General features: G+C 48.4%; 1 protein-coding gene and 1 long non-coding RNA gene across 3 annotated transcripts in view; one reads left to right on the forward strand and one right to left on the reverse strand.

The window, feature by feature from the left end:
• The window catches only part of LOC100355262 (L-lactate dehydrogenase A chain), a 591718-nt gene that overhangs the window by 214273 nt on the left and 357937 nt on the right, over nt 1-19508 (reverse strand). The window lies entirely within an intron of this gene.
• LOC138847844 (uncharacterized) overlaps nt 15555-19508 on the forward strand; it is a 46192-nt gene continuing 42238 nt past the window's right edge. Inside the window, exon 1 of the long non-coding RNA XR_011385762.1 lies at nt 15555-16335. This is a non-coding gene — a long non-coding RNA (uncharacterized lncRNA). The remainder of the gene's footprint in view (nt 16336-19508) is intronic.

Raw genomic sequence — 19508 nt, forward strand, 5'->3', positions numbered from 1 at the left:
GGTCCATGACCCCCCAACACCCACATGGTCTACAATCCCCCCATGCGGTCCACGACCCCCCCACACACCTGGTCCAGGACCCCACACATGTGGTCCACGACCCCACACACGTGGTCCATGATCCACACACACACATGGCCCACAACCCCATACAAACACACACATGGTCCACGAACCCCCCACACACATATGGTCCATGACCTCCCATGTGGTCCAGGGCTGGAGCAGCAGCAGGAAGACAGGCAGCCTGGCCCCACCTGGTCAGCAAACACGTTTTGCTGAAAGGAGGGAGTGGGTCCACTCCTGTGGCACTACAGCCACCAGCTCCTCCCTGGCCATGGCCAGGAACCTGGCCTCGAACCTCGGCCAGACACCTGCTCACTACAGGAGACTCGCGACAGACAAAAGGCAGCCGGTGACTGAAACACAGCTCAGCCCGGGTTCCGCCAGGTGCCCTGTCCCACAGAACCTCCGGCAGATGGCAGCAGCCCATGGCGATGCCGAGCAACCCCGGGTCACACAGAGCACGGCACAGAATGTGGTAGTACAACTGGGGTTGTTTAATTCATCTGATGGGAGGGGAGAGAGAGAGAGAGAGAGAGAGAGAGAGAGAGAGAGAGAGAGAGAGATGGAGGGAATAGGGAAGGAGGGAGGGAGGGAGAGAGAGAGAAAGAGGGAGAGAGGGAGAGAGAGATCCTCTATCTGTGGTTAACTCCCCAAATGGCCACAACAGCCGGGGCTGGGCCAGGCCAGAGCCAGGTGCTCCATCCTGATCCCACGAAGGCACAGGGCCCCAGTATAACTTAATTATAAAAAGTAGGCTCCCGGGGCCAGCGCTGTGGTGTAGCAGTAAAGCTGCTGCCTGGGACTCTGGCATCCCATAGGGGCGCCAGTTCAAGTCCCAGCTGCTCCACTTCTGATCCAGCTCTTTGCTGTGCGCTGGGAGAGTAGTGGAGGATGCCCCAAGTGCTTGGGCCCCTGCACCCACGTGGGAGACCTGGATGGAGCTGGAGCTCCTGACTCCTGGTCAGCCCAGCTCCAGCTGCTGCAGCCATTTGGGGAGTGAACCAGTGGATGGATCTCCCTCTGTCTCTAATGTCTTTCTCAAAAAAGAAAGAAAGAGAAAAAACAGTACAGCTGAGCACCTTGCGGAGACCACAGAGTCCACCCCGATCCTGCATGCGGAACCCTGTCTTCGCACACCCCACTTCTCAGCTCCACCCCAGGCTGGGTCGGAAACCCCTGCGACCCCCACCACGGCCCCTGTCCCACGGCGCTCTCCCCCTCCATTAATGGCACCAACGCCTTCCTCGGCCCCAGGGCCACGCACGGGACCCAAGGTCCTGCCCAGCTCCCGCTCCTGAGGCCTTGGGTCCAACCCCTGCCCTGCCCTGGCCCGAGCCCCCTACCTTCCAGGGCCAGCACGGTGAAGACAGGGTCTTGGGCTGGTGCCCTGTGCACGTCCTCCAGGATCTGCTCCACTGTGGGCAGCACCACGCACTTCTTGGCCTTGGAGCCCATGCCTGCAGGTGGCAGACGAGGCCATCACAAGGCGCGTCCCCATCTTGGCCACTGCCTGGTGAGGCCATGCGCACCTGGGGAGCCTGCCCTGCCCTGGCCACAAGGGGTGGCAGGGAGCCAGGCTGGGACCCCGCCCCGGCCTCCTGGTCCCAGTGAACCACAACAGCCAGTCCATGACTCACCGGGCGGCAAAGTATTATTATAATAAATGAAATGATATAGGAAAACATAATAGATCAATTAAAAGGAAGAGATAATAAAAAATACAAGAGTTGTCAAGATTCCCAAAACAGCCATCCAAATAGGTGAAAAATGCATAAAGACGATCACTGAGTGTTTAGATTACATGTTGAAAATATTTAATAAAACTCAGCTTCTAATAAAAAAACCTTTTATCAGTGAAAACAAGCAGAAAGTAACTTCTTCAATCTGATCAAGATTAAAAGAAACCTACAAAAACCAACACAACTAATACTTTTCCCTGGACGTAAGCCACCACTGTTTCTTTTCAACTTTCTATTGTAAGAATTATACACAAAGAATTATATAGGATGACACTTAAGCACCGAAATAATTCATAAAATCTAATAATAAATACAACTGATACATAAATTTAACAATATTACTGAAAAGATTAATGCATAAAATCCACTAATTACTAAGTACCAGCAAGAAACAAACAGAAAATAATATTAAAGGGCAAGAGGCAGACTAGAAAACAAATATCTAGGAGAGATGAAAAAGAGGATTGAGTTTGTAATATCTGTAAACATTCTTAATATTAAAACCCCACAGAGAAATGAGTCAGCAATATGAAGAAAACAAAAAAGACCAAAGCCAATAATCTCTAACTCACCTAAGTAGGTTACTGCAGCCTCCAGGTGGGATTCTCCCAGGAAGACCCATGGGGAGGCAGGAGGGTCCCAGCAGGTGGCAGGACCCTGCTGGTGAAAGGGTGCAGCCCTGGAGGAGGTCCTTGGCTCCTGAACCCAGGTCTCGCCTCTCTACCATCTGGAGTGGCCTGGAGTTCCCGTCCCTGCTGTAAAGATGCTGATTTGTTGTGTCTTCTGGGTCCTGTGTGCTGATGGCTATGTGAGCTGTCCAATCAGGCACAGTGACGTCACTGCCACATAATCACACTGGATTGTGACATCACAGAGTTCCAAATTCCTGGAGGAGAGAGGTCCAAGGAGGGGCCTCTGCCGCTGGGAGACTCCGGAGGTAGTGTGGCATCTGCTGTTCTCTGACCTTGTCCCCCACAACACAGCCCATCTTGGACGCCCGGGAATGGTGAGTGTGTGTGGCCACGTGTCCAGAGTGGAGGAAGGGGAAGCTGGTGGTACCTGTTGGCAGGACACAGGCTCCCAGAGGGCATCTCTGGAACCTTGGGCCCCATCTTGCTGTCAGCACAGCACTTCCCTGGGTTCCTTGTGGTCTAGCGGGTGGGGCCTGGACTGGCACCCAGGACCCAGGAACCCTGCCCCTTCCCTGTTAGCAGAGAAGTCTGTGGGGAGCTGAGTGGCAGCAGCCCCACATCTCCCCGATTGTGCAGTGGGGACAGAGTGGTCACTAGGGAGCAGCAGTGCTGTGTGTATGGGGTTCATGCACGTGAGGAACTGTCATCTGTGGGGTCCTCAGTTCTTTCTTCCCATGCGGGAAACAGGGTCTCAGTTCCAGGACCTGGCCTTTCTGCGTAGCTTTCTAGGAAATACCCCAGTAGTTTTAGTATGTGCAATTATTAACTAGAAACAGTGTAGAATGCCTAACGATTTCTAAAATTTACAAGAAGGTTGAAACTGTTTAAATTTATTAAACAGTTTTTATGTGAGACTGTCCAGAAAACTTGAGAAAACTTCTACTTTATTACACACAATCCATTTTTAAAGAGATCATATAAATAGATGTTTTTGTACTGATATTTGGTAAGTAATGACAGATTTCCCATGAGACTTTTTGTAAAGGAATTAGGACACATATTAGTTTCTCATTTAATGTCTTCATTTTTAAATATTATTTATAACCATTCACTATATTCCCACTAAACTAGGGTCTTTTGGAATTTTACTTGTTAAAATTTTCTTTGGTGAAGTATTAAGACTTTTTTTTTTTTTTTACTGTAAAGTGTATTTAAAATGCTATCTCAAAAACTAAAGAAAAAATACAAGGAAGAAGAGTGGGAGAGTGAGAAGAAGGATATATCATTATGCTTTTAGAATTGTGTATACAAACAATATTGCATCTGTTTAAAAAACTACCAATTTGGCTGGTGCCACAGCTCACTAGGCTAATCCTCTGTCTATGGCGCCGGCACCCCGGGTTCTAGTCCCAGTTGGGGCACCAGATTCTATCCCAGTTGCTCCTCTTCCAGTCCAGCTCTCTGCTGTGACCCGGGAGTGCAGTGGAGGATGGCCCAAGTGGTTGGGCATGCACTCACATGGGAGAGCAGGAGGAAGCACCTGGCTCCTGGCTTCGGATCAGCACAGCGTGCCAGATGTATGGGCCATTTCGGGGGTAAACCAATGGGAGGAAGATCTTTCTCTCTGTTTCTCTCTCACACTGTCTAACTCTGCCTGTCAAAAAGAAAAAAACAACTACCGATTTGACAAATATTTAAATATGGAATTTGACAAATATTTAAAACAAAATGAGACATTGTAGATACTTTCATTTTGATTATCATTCTTATCTAGGAGATCAGAAAGCAATCCTATCTTCTCATGTTAAAATATCCTAATATACTAGAGTGATTACAGTTCTGGCTCCTGGCTTCAGTATGGCCCAGTCCTGGCCATCGTGGCCGTTTGGAGAGTGGACCATCAGATGGAAGATCAGCAAGGGTCCCAGAAGTGCCCCCTGGAGGACATGAACAGACCGTTTAGAACATCAGTGCATGCCAAGGTTGGGTCTCTGCAAGCCACAGGCTCCCTGCTCCTCTGTCCTGCCCCAGTCACTATTAAACCATTTAGGGAGTAAGAAGCAAAATTACAGGGCAGAGACATGGGCACGGAGGATACTCACAGAGAAGGGAACCCCGAACTCTTAGCTCCTGCCTCTCTGCCATGCAGATATGGTGGTCACTGTGCTGCTGTGACAGCCGGTTAGGGACAGGGTGGCCATGGGGGCCTTGGTGAGAAGTGAGACGACCACTATGCCCAGGCATCCTGCAGAGATACAGGGCCCGATTCTGAGGGTGGCAAGTAGGCCAACACTGCTTCACCTCACACTCACTCTTACACAGGGGCGGGCAGGAGCACTTGGCCCCTGTGAAACTGCCCTGCCAGGTAGATCAGAGGCCTGTGGAGCTGCGAGCATGCCACCGGGAGACACAACGGAGCCAAACTGGACAGAGAAAGTAGCACCTGCCATGCTGTGTGCTGAGCTCTTTGATTCATTGGTGGCTTCTGCGCCTGACCTCCCCATGGGACTGGCTGCCAGGCTTGGTAGAGGAAGTCTGTCTGAGAACCCTGTGGCCAGGCAAGGGCTTCCTTGACTGACCCTACTTGCTGCACAGAATTTTGGCACTAAATTATGCTGTTTCCTTAAAGCTTTATTTTACATTTATTGGTTTACTGTACTCAGAACCACACATTACTTGGGTGAAGGTGGAGAAGCAGGGTGGCATGCACCTGTGCAGCCTGGAATGTGACCATGGAATTGAGGAGTGACTGTAACTGGTGGTTACTTGTTACATGGTGACACAGCTGCTCAGTCTCAAGTGCCTGTTAAATTGTGAGGTGTCACAGAGTCAAAAACATTATGGAAAATTAAAGTACATATCTGTCTAGACTTGATACTGGTATAATATTTTCATTTTTTGATGTAGTCTAATTTATATTTTATTTATTACTTTTTTAAGATTTATTTATTTATTTGAAAGTCAGAGTTACACAGAGAGAGAAGGAGAGGCAGAGAGAGAGGTCTTTCATCCACTGGTTCACTCCCCAACTGGCCACAACGGCCGGAGCTGCACCAATCCAAAGCCAGTAGCCAGAAGCTTCCTCCAGGTCTTCCCACATGGGTGCAGGGACTCAAACACTTGGGCCATCTTCCACTGCTTTCCCAGGCCATAGCAGAGAGCTGGATCAGAAGCAGAGCAGTCCAGACTAGAACCAGTGCGAATATGGGATGCCGACACTGAAGGTGGCAGCTTAACCTGCTACACCACAGGGCCAGCTACTAGTCAAATTTATATTAATCTTTCCTTCTGTCCAGTACATCCATAAAGCTTCACTTAATTTTGTCTTATTTTCAATAGCTAAACATAGTTTTTATCTTTTTCTTTGAGGCAGCCTTTGGAGAGATGACCCTCACATTAATCTAATCAGGACTCTAGTTTTAGTGATTTTGATATTTTGATACTCCTGGATTCTACATTGCTTTTCTCTCCTACTGAATCTTCATCAAGAAAGGCCCAACAGAGCCCGGCACTGTGCCTCAGTGGGTTAGGCCATGGCCTGATGTGCTGGCATCCCTTATGGGTGCTGGTTCATGTCCCAGCTGCACCACTTCTGATCCTGCTCCCTGCCATTGCATCTGTGAAAGGTGCTGAGGATGGCCCAAGTTCTTTGACCCCTGCACCCACGTGCGAGACTGGAAAGAAACTCCTGGCTCCTGGCTCTGGCTGGTCTGGGCCTTGGGCATTTCGGCAATTCTGGGAGTGAACTAGCAGATGGAAGACCTCTCTCTCTCTCTCTCTCTCTCTCTCTCTCTCTTCTTCTTCTTCTTCCCTTTGTAACTCTGCTTTTCAAATAAGTCTTAAAAAATAAAGACCCAGCATTTGCTGAGGTCTGAATTTCTAGTCACTTCTTTATGCTCTCCATTCCCCTCTTTTTGAAATAGAATTTCTGTAAGAGTTTGCCAAACATTTGCTGCCATTTTATGTGGGTGTGGTGGGAGCAGTAAATTTGATGTTGGTTTCACAAATATAAAGATGGAGAGGGATGAAGGCAAGGAACTATACACCTATCAGTTCATCAGAGAAACCTATACCCCACCCCACCCCAGGGGCTCATGACTGCCATTTTCAAAATTAACTGCATCTCTCAAAAGGTCCCTATGCAATTATAGCATTCATCCAAGGGCTCAGTCTTTTCAGTCCCTGTGAATACCATCAAAGGATTTAGATTGTAAAATTAAATGTTAATTCCTCATGATTTTTTTAAAAATATGTAAGTCTTCAGAGAGGCATATGTTTTCCGATGAATAGAAGGGTTTGGTTTACTATTATTTACCCCAACCTGTCTAGATTAGAGGATAAATTGTTTTCTGACTCTTAATTTGAAAGATGTATATTGAAATGACTTGTTCTTTGTATTAGTGTCTTAATATACATGTTTATATATATATGCTTTTGCTATCACATATATACATACATTACACACACACATATATCTGAGGATACTTCAAAAAATTGAGAGAAAATAGAGTTAAAAGAATTCTGGCACAGGCCTTGTGGCACAGCAAGCTGGACACTACTAGAGACACCTGTATCCAATACTGGAGTGCTGACTGAAGTCCTGGCTACTTTTTCTTTCTTTTTTTTTTAAGATTTATTTATTGTTTGAAAGGCAGAGCTACAGAGAGGCAGAGAGAGAGAGAGAGAGAGAGAGAGAGAGAGGTCTTCCATCCAATGGTTCACTCCCCAGATGGCTGCAATGGATGAGCCTGGCCAGTCTGAAGCCAGGAGCCAGAAGCTTCCTCCAGGTCTTCCCACACAGGTGCAGGAGCCCAAGCTCTTGGGCCATCTTCCACTGCTTTCCCAGGCTACAGCAGAGAACTGGATCAGAAGTAAAGCAGCCAGGTCTCAAACTGGCACCCATATGGGATTCCAGCAGTGCAGGCAGTGGTTTTACCTGCTATGCCACAGCCCCGGCCCCTGGCTACTCTATTTCTGATTCAGCTCCTTGTTAATGAATCCTGGGAGACAGCAGATGATGCCAAATACTTGTGCATCTTTCACTCATTTGGGAGACAAGATCATCGTCCTGGCTCCTAGCCTGGGCTAGGACCAGCCCTGGCTGTAGCAGACATTTAGGAAGTGAACCAGAGAATAAAAGATCTGTTTCCCCTTCTCTCTTCTCTTTCTCTATCTCCTTTTCAAGTAGCTGAAAATAAACTCCACTAAGACTGCTGAAACTCAGGGCTGGTGCTGTGGCATAGCAGGTAAAGCCGTTGCCTGCCATGCTGGCATCCAATATGGGTGCTGGTTCTAGTCCCAGCTGCTCCACTTCTAATCCAGGTCTCTGCTATGTTCTGGGAAAGCAGCAGGAGATGCCCCTGCACCTATGTGGGAGTCCCGGAAGAAACTCCTGGCTCCTGGCTTCAGATTGGTGCAGCTCCAGCTGTTGCAGCCATCTGGGGAGTGAACTATCAGATGGAAGACCTCTCACTCTCTCACTCTTCCTCTCCTTCTCTCTCTCTCTCTCTCTCTTTCTCTTTCTGCCTCTCCTTCTCTGTCTGTGTACTCTGACTTTAAAGTAAATAAATAAATCTTAAAAAAAGAGACTGCTGAAACTTTTAAGAGAGTTTGGTAAAGCTGCAAGATATGAAATCAACACACAAATATCAATACCCTTTGTATACACAGAAAAATGCCATGGCAGAGAAAGAACATGTAAGATCAGTATCATTCACAAAGCTACAAAATATTTCAATACCTTAAAATAAATTCAACCAAGGATGTCAAAGTTCTCTACAATGAAAATTACAATATATTAAAGCAAGAAATCAAAGAAGACACAAAAAAATGGAAGAACCTTCCACGCTTGTAGATTGGAAGAATTAACATAATCAAAATGCCCATACTATCCATAGCAATTTACATATTCAAAGTTATCCTAAAAACAGATAAGCAAAAAAAAAAAAAAAACTCAAAGTGGTCCAAATGAAAGTACCAATGACATTCTTCTCTGATCTACAGGAAACAACGCTAAAATTTGTATGGAAGTACAAGAGACCCCAGATAGCTAGAGCAATTGTAAACAAGAAAAAAAAAGCCAGAGGTATCACAATAACAAACTTCAAGTTATCTTGCAAGGCACTTATGTTCAAAACAAGCCTGGTACAGGCATAAAAATAGACATATAACCAAGGGAACAGAATAGAAACCCCAGAAATCAATCCACACCTCTATAGCTAACTAATCTTTGACAAAGGAACTAAAATTGATCCTTGAAGAAAGGCCCGTCTCTCTCTTTCTTTTTTAAAAAAGATTTATTTATTTGAAATTTAGCATTGCATATAAGAGGAGAGGGAGAGGGAGGGAGGGAGGGAGGGAGGGAAGGAGGGGGAGAGAGAGAGAGAGAGAGAGAGAGAGAGAGAGGTAGGTCTTCCATCTACTGGTTTACTCCCCAATTGGCTGCAATGGCCAGAGCTGCTCTGATCTGAAGGTAGGAGCCAGGAGTTTCCTCTGGGACTCCCACAAGGGTGCAGGGGCCCAAAGGCTTGGGCCATCCTCCACTGCTCTCCCAGGCCATAGCAGAGAGCTGGATGAGAAATGGAACAGCTGGGATACGAACTGGTGCCCATATGGGATGCTGGCACTGCAGGTGTTAGCTTTACCTGCTACATAGGCATTGGCTTTACCTGCTATGCCACAGTGCCAGCCCCCAGGCCAGTCTCTTCAACAAAGTGTTGCAAGATGATATTGAATCTCCACATGAAGAAATGTGAAACAAGACCTCTATCTTATACGTTATACAAAAATCAACTCAAATGGATCAGGGATCTAAATCTATGTATGACCTGATACCAGCAAATTACTAGGGAACATTGCAGAAATTTTGGCATAGGCAAAGACTTCTTAGAGAAGACCCAGAAGCACAGGCAATAAAAGCAAAAATAAACAAATAGGACTACATCAGGCTAAGAATCTTCTGTACTGCAAAGGAAACACAGCAAAGTGAAGAAGCAACCGATAGAACAGGAGAAAATATTGCAAACTATGCAACTGATAAGAGATTAATATCCGGAATCCATAAAGAGCTCAAGAAACTCATCAAAAGAAAACAAACAATCCAGTTAAGAAATGGGTAAAGGACACGATCAGGCATTTTTCAAAGGATGAAATTCAAATGGCCAACAGACACCTGAAAAATACCCAGGATAATAGCCATCAAGGAAATGAGAACAAAAACCACAATGAAGTTTTCCCTCATCACAATTAGAACAGCTACTATATTAAAATCAATAAACCATAAATATGTGTGAGGACATCAGGGGAAAGCTGGGAATGTAAACTGGTACCGCCATTGTAGAAGACAGTATGAAGATACCTCAGAAATCTGAAAACAAATCTACCATATGACCCAGCCATCACACTTCTGGGAATTTACCCAAAAAATGAAAGCAGCATATGAGAGAGTTTATCTGAACCCCTATGTTTAATACAGCTCAATTTGCAGTAGCTAAGATACAGAATCAACCCAGATGCTCATCAACCAATGTTTATATAAAGAAAATGTGGTACATATAAACTATGGAATGCTACTTAGCCATAAAAAACAATGAAATTTTGTTGGTTGCAACAAAATGGTTGCAACTGGAATCCATTATACCTAGTGAAATAAACCAGTCCCAATGAGAAAAATGTTTTCCATGATCTGTGGTAACTGAGTACAAAAATTTAATGTATATGAGCGAAATGGACATTTTGTGGTTTGATTATTGTTTACAGCTCTTGTCTCTACCTTTGAAGAACAGTGTTTTGTTTGTTTCTCCGTCTTACTGCTTGTTACATGTAACTTGTTACTACTTGTGTTAGAGGGGGGTTAAGCTTATGATTATAAAATAAACTGAAAGTAAGTCATTGTAAAAATTAAAAGAAAGAGTAAGAAAGGAATGATAAGGGAGGGTAGAATAGGAAGTATCACAATGCACCTAAATCTGCGTATGTGAAATACATGAAATTTACTCAACTTTTATAAGTTTAAAAATTATTTTAAAAACCCAAAGTACTGAGTTTCTTAAATGTTAAAACTATCACTCCTTCAAATGTCACTTACCTAATGGCAATGTTGGTTATTTTTTCAGCCCTAACTTCCCCCAAATAACTGCAAGTCATATAAGATCAGAAGCCATTTCTCCCTATCATACCTTACATCATCCCTCACTCCATCCCAACACCAATGGTGGTATTTCAATATATATGGTCACTAATACATTCCATAGCAAGTAAAGTAAATGTGATCCAAAAACTTATTGAGATTTTCCTGTATGCTTTATTTTAAGCACTTTAGAAAGATTAGCTGCTTTATTTCTCACATTTATCCTAGGAATTGCAGCTTTTAATGCCTCCATTTTACACATGAGAAAACTGAGATTCATTAAGTAACCTAAGGAACAAGTAAATGACAGAGGCAGAATGAAAACCCAGGTGGTTGAGTCCAGGTTCCATGCTGCTACTCCACATTGGCTCTGAAGGGGCCTATTTATTGAACTCTGTAACCATGTGGCCAAGTTCCTACGACCCGAATTCTGATTTGGAAGAACTCAGAGGAGCAGTGAAGAGGAGGCAGACATTGAAGGGGAAACACCTGCAGCCATGAAGCTGGATCATGTCTTCTGTGACAAGGACAGCAACTTCCACACTTCCAGAAGAAAGACCCTGATCCCAGAACCCTGACAGAAGAGGCAAAGCAGCTTCAGGGAGCAGTTAGTTGTCTTTGAGCCAGGTGATTAAACCCCTCTGATTTTGCTGGCCCTAATCATAATCCAACTGGTCTAGATGCTACCCCTTGTGCAAGCCTAAGCTGGGAGCTTCCTGAGGAATGCCTGGGCCTCAGAGAACATGGCCAGGAGCTTCCCAAAGCGTGTGAATGGAGGCATGATCCTGACAGTACATACCTTGGCTCCTGCCATCAAAACCAATGCAGTGTCCACTGCCCACCAAGACAGTCCCTGGGGCCAGCACCAACAAGGAGTCTCGCTGAGTATCAGAGGCAAGAAATAGGAGGCAACAGCCATGCAGATGACAAATAGGCAAACAAGAGTCCATTTTCCTTCCTTCTGACCAAGCTACTCTGAATATCCTTGTCCAGAAATGAAGTGAGCCCCAGCCACCTACTGCCAGTCTTCATGGGGGGTGATGGTGCTGTGGGAAAATTCCCTGTGATGGAACTCCAGAGTGCCCCTGTCCAGGACACAGTGACCAAAAGCTTGGTAAAACCAAGGACCAGCGGACCAGAGTCCCTCCCTCAGGGAACCCCAAAACCAAAGACCTGGAGCTCTGACAATAGTGAGAAGAGCAGAAACAGTTCTTCAGGGAGGGAAGGGCCCAAGATGGCCAACTCAGCCCCCAGCTTGGGTTCAAACCCTACTGGGAGGGAGTGAATTACAGAGAGTAACCCTAGGCTTATCCTGCCCTGTTCTCAGGTGTCAAAGGCTCCTCCCAGGTCAGACATCAACCTTCCAGTTCCCTCTACTCTAGACACCAGATTCCCTAGATGTCAAGCAGCAGACTCAGTCCCAACAGGTAACAGGGATCATGTTTCCCAATGCAAGAAGAAAAGAGGCCGCATGAAGCACCACAGCTCAGAAGCCCAAGAAGTGGGTCATGGGCCTCCGAAGCACAATCCTTCTAATCAATAGTTCCCACCACCTCCTGGGAAAACCTAGTCCATGAGTAAAACCAGATGCAGGCCTTGATGGGCAAGGTCCTGATGGAGTTGCTGAAGCAGGAAAGAAACGGCCATGGACATCACCAAGATCAGCAAGAATGATCGCAGGAGCTGCAAAGCAGGAGCTTCCTGGGTCCTGTTGGCAACGAAGGCCCCCAGGAGCAAGCAGAAGGAGAAGCTGAAGGCTGAGGAAGGTGGAGATGGTGCTGGTTCCCAAGAAAATGCCTCTAGGACTTCCAAGGGGAAACAAAAAAGCAGTGCAAGTGGTAATTGCAAAGAAAAAATGAAACTCCAGAGTGCCTGGGAGTGTCTGACACCCACGGATCCAGGGACAAGCCATAAGGGGATTTGGGAATGGTGAAGATTAAGGGTGGAGGTCAAAGCAACCTGAAAACAAGGAGAAGCAATCTAAGAAGGAAAGACAAAGGACAGCACAAAATGGAAAAGAAGAAAGCAAAAAAGAAAACCTTCATTCAACATCCCCAAGACATCATCCAGGAGAATAAGGAGATGGCAGACAAGTAGGAGTTGTGAGGGGTCTGTGGCACAGGTGCATAACCAAGTGGGGAGCATCCTCATGTCTACAGGCTGGAACTGCATTTTTAACTCCAGTCTCTCATAGCAAAGTCTGGCCAGCCTCAGGGGCTGGATGCTGGACAAGCTAGTGAGCCTTAAGGGAGGCTGGTCCAATATGAAAGTGTATCCTGATCCCTTGACCTTACCCTACTTCTCCTAACACAGAATGTTTTGTACAGATGTGCTCAGTGGGTGTGTGTGTGTGTGTGTGTTGTTGTCAAAGCCAACGTGCCCAAAGACCTCAGGACTTCCCATTACCCTGTTTTACTTTGTCTCTGACAGGTCCTCAGGATTTCTCCTTGGTTTCAGTTTTACCATTGTGGTTTTTTTTTTAAGAAATTGGAAAAATCATTAAAAGAAAAAAAGCCTTCAATACATTTGTCTAACTGAACATTAGAGCTCAACAACACAGCACATTGTAAAGAATCACTTGCTTGACCTCACGATTTTTTGGCTGATGATGGGGAGCTGTGACTTGCTCCCACCACCCAGAATTGCAAGAGAGTATCATAACATAGATTATGAGCAATGGAAAAATCACAATTAAAACTGTGAATATGGCTTCCATTGAATCTGTTCTGTGTATCAGGCACAGGAATGGAAACACATGTAGCCAATATGCACATGCAAGTGGAAACACTGGGAGGCCTGCAGGGTCTGCACACACAGGGTTTGGAAAGAGAAGAGGAAATCCATGGGCTGGGATAGATACAGAAATTATAGCCTTAAGTGAGTATATTAGAATAAAATACTAAAAATCAATCATAGCAATTCCCTTTTAACAATTGAAAAGAAAAAAATCATGAAATTACATGAAATAAAGACAAGCAAAAAGATAACAGGAGATATGAAATGCTTTTTTTCGGTTTTCTTTATACTCAGAAGATTAACCCTACAGTGAGTAAAGAGTTCAACAAATAGTATGAGGAGAAAAAAATTCCTCAACTACAGAGACAAGGGCTGTAAACAGTCATCAAAGCTCAAGATGTCAATTTCACTCCTACAGATTACATTTAGATGCTCTGTTAGTTATGACAGATTAGGGAAAACACAGTATTTGTCTTTTTGGGACTGGCTTATTTCACTAGGGATAATGGTCTCTAGTTGCATCCATGTTGTTGCAAAAGACAGGATTTCATTTTTTTTTTACCACTGAGTAGTATTCCATAGTGTATAAATTCCATAATGTGAAATGCTTATTGAAAAGTACCACAAACACGGATATACTTTTTAATGTTAACAAAATTAATAAACCATGAGTAAAAGTAATTAAGGAAACTGTGGGGAGCAACTCGGACTAGACTAAGTTACTGGAATTAAGACTTATTCTATACATCTGCTCTCCCACAATATGGCGCTGGGAGAGGAGGAAACAGCTTCTACACAGCTGCCTCCAGTTCAACCAATAAGCAGCAGGACCTGCTCCTGATTGGAGGAGAGCAGCGTGTGGGTAGCAGAGTTGGGATTGGTGGAAGAGGACTATAAAGGAGGAGAGAGACAACATGCACCAGGAACATCTAAGAGGAACATCTATCTGAAGGAACACCTGTGCAGCCCCCGAGAGAGCCGGCCAGGGGTGTGCTGCTCCCCCGCGGAAGTGGGGAATGTGGCAGGGGGAACCGCCCTTCCACGGAGGTGGAAGGGTCGGTAGCCAACCCGGGAAGAACCAGCAGCAAACCCCGGGAGGGCCGAGCAGACGAAAGAACAGCGCAGGGTCCTGTGTCACTCCTCCACGAAGAGGGGGAGCGACAGGAAACACAGGGAAAAGTAACACTGCTGTCCAGTTTCAGATATTAAAACAAGTCTTTACAGAGAATATAGCCTAGTCAAGATGCTAGAAAAAATTTTTTGTAAAACTCAGGAGTAAAATTTGACCAGAGATAATAATATACTACATTTCAGAAATCAAATTCCCACAGCACAAATATAAATTTCCCAAATCCAATATAACAAATATAAAATAGAAAAACTCTACATTAAACTAAGCAAGTTGAATCACAATTTAAAGACTACCAACCAATAAAAAGTTACAGAAACAAAATTTAAGTTATAGAAATACAAAATATTCCAAACATTTAAGAAAAAAAAAAAACAGACACACTTATATTTCCCAGACATGCCAAGGTAGAAATAAGCACAGAATATTTTCACAATTTTAGAAAGCCAGAATTACATTGATTATAATGCAAATTGATCAGAACTTGAAATATGAATTATGTATAAGCCTGTCTTTTAAAAACACATCCATATCTCCTTAGTAGTTTTATAATAAATGAAATACATATGAAAATAAATTCAATAACAAGTGAGATAGAAGAAAAATGCAAGAGGGGTAACATTTTGAACAAGCCATGTAGATTGTCCAGGTAGTTGAAAAATTCAAGAAAATCACATGACCAATTAGATTGAATGTTGAAAAGCATTTAAAAAATCAGCATGTAATTAAAAAAAAAACTTACTATTTTTTTGGTAAAAATAAACTGTGGCTTCCTTACTCTGATCAAGGTTGTTTAAAAGGATCCTAGAACAGACAACACAATTAATACGGGATCATTGACAGATTTCTCCCTTTAGAAACCTAAACCAGCTGACTCCACTGTCTCCAAATTCATCTTTTTTTATTCCATCCTCATTTATTCCAAATAGAATTAATGTGTTTATACTGGAAATTCGGGCATATGAAATTCACATATGCACTTGTCTGCATTAGCATACAGTTAGTGAACCTAATAATCCTCAATTCTGTGGTACATTTCTTTCTTTCTTTCTTTCTTTCTTTCTTTCTTTCTTTTTTTTTTTTTTTTTTTTTTTTGTCTCCAGCTTCTTACTGGAGAAAAAAAAATAAGGTGTAAAGATCAATTTCTAAGCAATAAAATCTCAGTATATTGGAGATCTTTATTTAGAGAGAATCCATAACATCTAAAAACAAAAACTGATAAATGAATTGAACGAGCTTTCAGGAAAGATCAATATTTTTAAAATCCACTAGATTACCAAGCACTGGCAAGAAACAAATAGAAGATCTTAAAAGTCAGTAGGCAGAGTGGAAAACATATATTGACAGGAGGGAAAAAAAGGATTCAATTATGTGATGCCTTTAAGCATTCTTCAAATCAATATTAAAACATGATACAAATGGCCCAACAGAAAAATGAGCAGAAATACAAAGCGAAAGCCCCTAAGCCAGCAGAATTTTAACTCACCTGAAGCAGGTGACCGCCAGCTGCAGCCAGGATCCGCCTGCGAGAAGCATGGGGCGACCCCGGGGTGATCCCAGCGGGTGGCAGGTGCACCACGCGGAGAGGAGCCCAGGAGGAGGGCAGGAGGCTGCTTCCCACCTCTCCTGATTCACGCCAAGCACAGACCGGTTAGGGAGCCACGCCCTGGAGGATGCTGATTGGCTGAGTCTTTTGTGTCGCTGTGGGCGCGCCCGTCCAATCAGGCACGGTGATGTCATCACGCGGGATCTTGACGTCACAGTGGTCTTAGAGTTCCTAGGCAGAGCGAGGTCCTAGGAGAGGGCTGCGCTGTTGCGAAGCTAAAGAGCCAAGTCGGGGTCTGTGCTCTCCACCTTCACAAGCTGGGAGTCACCGGGTACCTAGGAGCTGAGGACCCCGACATGGTGAGTGTGTGGGCCCGGGGGTCCCCACAGGGAGGAAGCGGAACCAGTGGAAGCTGCCTGGGATCCCGGACCCCTTCCCTGGCACCCGGGACCCCCGACGCCCGGCCATACCAGGACACCCGGGACCCACGACACCCAACCTCTTCCCTGGTTCCTGGAACCGTTGACACCCTGTCCTTCCCTGGCACCCAAGAACCCCGACCCGTTCCCTGGTACCCATGACCCCCGACATCCGGCCCCCTCCCTGGCACCACGGATCCCCAGAGCCCGGCCCCTTCCCCGATCCCCAGATGCCCAGCCCCTCCCTGGCACCCGGGGCCCCTGATGCCCAGCACCTCCCTGGCACCTGAGACCTCCGACCCCTTCCCTGGCACCCGTGACCCCCGACGCCCAGCCCCTCCCTGTCACTCGGGATCCCAGACACCCGTCCCCCTCCCTGTTACCTGGGACCTCCTACCCCCTCCCTGGCACCCATGACCCCAGACACCCCACCTCTTCCCGACGTCCAAGATCTCCCTGGCTCCCACTGCCCCGACGCCCGGCCTCTTCCCTGGCAAACGGGACCCTCGACGCCCGACCCTCCCTGGCACCAGGAACCCTGATGCCCAGCCCCTCCCTTGCACCCGGGACACCCGATGTCCCGCCCCTCCCTTTCACTTGGGACCCATGACGCTTGGCCTCCATCCTTGCACCCAGGACCTTGATGCCTGGCCCTTTCTCTGGCACCCAGGACCCTCGACGCCTGACCCTCCCTGGCACCAGGGACCCTCCACGCACGACCCTCCCTGGCACCAGGAACCCTGATGCCCAGCCCCTCCCTTGCACCCGGATCCCATGATGCCCGACCTCCATCCTTGCACCCAGGACCCTGACGCCCAGCCCCTCCCTGGCACCTGTGACCCCTGATGCCCGACCCTTCCCTGGCACCCATGACCCACGATGCCCAGCATCTTTTCGGGCACCCTGGACCCCAGATGACCAGCCCTTTCCCTGGTACCCGGGACCCAAATCGCCCGGCTCCCTATTGGGCCCCGGGATCCCTGACACGTGGACGCCTCCTTGAAACCCGTGACCCCTAAAGCCCGGCCGTCTCTGGCACCCAGACCCCTGATGCCCGACCCTTCCCTGGCACCCATGACCCACGATGCCCAGCATCTTTTCGGGCACCCTGGACCCCAGATGACCAGCCCTTTCCCTGGTACCCGGGACCCAAATCGCCCGGCTCCCTATTGGGCCCTGGGATCCCTGACACGTGGACGCCTCCTTGAAACCCGTGACCCCTAAAGCCCGGCCGTCTCTGGCACCCAGACCCCTGATGCCCGACCCCTCCCTGGCACCCAGGACCCCCAACCCCCTCCCTGGCACCCGTGGCCACGACGCCAGGCCCCTCCCTGTCTCTCAGGACCCCAGACGCCCAGCCCCTCCCTGGCAACTGAGATGCCTGACCATTTCCCTGTCACTGGGACCCCTGACGCCCGGCCCCTCTCTGGCACCCAAACCTCAATGCCCGACACCTCCCTGGCACCCAGGACACCCAACAACCTGGGACCCTCGACGCCCGGCCATACCAGGACACCCAGGACCCATGACACCCAGCCTTTCCCTGGCACCTGGGACTGTCGACGCCCAGTCCCTCCCTGGCACTCGAGAACCCCGACCCGTTCCCTGGTACCCGTGACCCCGATGTCCGGGCCCTCCCTGGCACCTTGGATCCCCAGAGCCTGGTCCCTTCCCTGATGCCCTGCCCCTCCCTGGCACCCGGGACCCCCAACCCCATCCCTGGCACCCGTGACCCTCAATGCCCGGCCCCTCCCTGGCACCCTGGACCCCTGGCACCCAGCCCCTTCCCTGGTACCCAAGACCCAAATTGCCTGGCTCCCACCTGGACCCAGGGATCCCTGACACGTGGACCTCTCCTTGAAACTCTTGAACCCCAACGTCCAGCCCCCTCCATGGCACCTGTAACACCCAACATCCGGCCCTCCCTGGCACCTGGACCCCTGAAGCCCGACCCCTCCCTGGCACCTGGAACCCCCAACCCCCTCCCAGGCACTCGTGACTCCCAACGCCAGGCCCCTCCCTGTCTCTCGGGACCCTAGACACCCGGCCCCTGCCTGGCACCCGGGACACCTAATGCCCGACCCCTCCCTGGCACCCGGGAACCCCGATGCCCGCCCACTCCCTGTCAATGGGACCACAGAAGCCCAGCCCCTTTCTGGTACCTGGAACCCCTGATGCCTGGCCCCTTCCCTGGTACCCGGGACCCCTGACTCCAGTCCCCTTTCCAGGTACCTGGGACTCCCATCGCCCAGTTCCCTCTGGGCCCCGTGACACCTGAAAACTTCCCTGACACCCTTTACCCGTAACGTCCGGCCCCCTCCCTGGCACCCGTGACCCCTGACACCTGCTCCCCTCCTTGACACCCGGGAACCCTGACGTCTGGCCTCCCCCCAGGCACGCTGGAACCCCAACTCCCAGCCCCTTCCCTAGTACCTGGGACCCCCATCGCCCAGCTCCCTGTTGGGCCCCAGGATCCCTGATGCATGGACCCCTCCTTGAAACCCGTGACCCATGAAGCCCAGCCGTCCCTGGCACCCAGACCCCTGACGCCCGACCCCTCCCTGGCACCCGGGACACCCAACCCCCTCCCTGGCACCAGTGACCCATGATGCCCAGCCCCTCCCTGTCTCTCAGGACAGCAGACGCCCAGCCCTCTCCCTGCACCCGGAACATTGACTCCCGGCCTCTTCCCTGGTACCCAGGACCCATGACCCCTTCCCTAACACGCGGTACCCCCAACGCCCAGCCCCCTCCCTGGCACACAGCACCCTCAACGCCCGGCCCCTCCCTGGCACCAGGGACCCCTGACGCCCAGCCCCTCCCTGGTACCCAGGACTCAAATCGCCTGGCTCCCTCATGGGCCCAGGGATCCCTGAGGCCTGGACCCCACCTTGAATCCCGTGACCCCTGATGTCTGGCCTCCTCCAAGGCACCCGTGACCCCCGACACCTGGCCTTCCCTGGCACCCAGAACCCCTGACGCCTGGCCCCTCCCTGGCACCCAGGACCCCCAACCCCATCCTTGGCACCTGTGACCCCCAACTCCCGGCCCCTTCCTGTCTCTCAGGACCCTGGAGGCCTGGCCCCCTCACTGGTACCAGGGACCCCTGATGC

Source organism: Oryctolagus cuniculus (assembly GCF_964237555.1).
Source record: "Oryctolagus cuniculus chromosome 17 unlocalized genomic scaffold, mOryCun1.1 SUPER_17_unloc_1, whole genome shotgun sequence".
Classification (NCBI taxonomy): domain Eukaryota; kingdom Metazoa; phylum Chordata; class Mammalia; order Lagomorpha; family Leporidae; genus Oryctolagus; species Oryctolagus cuniculus.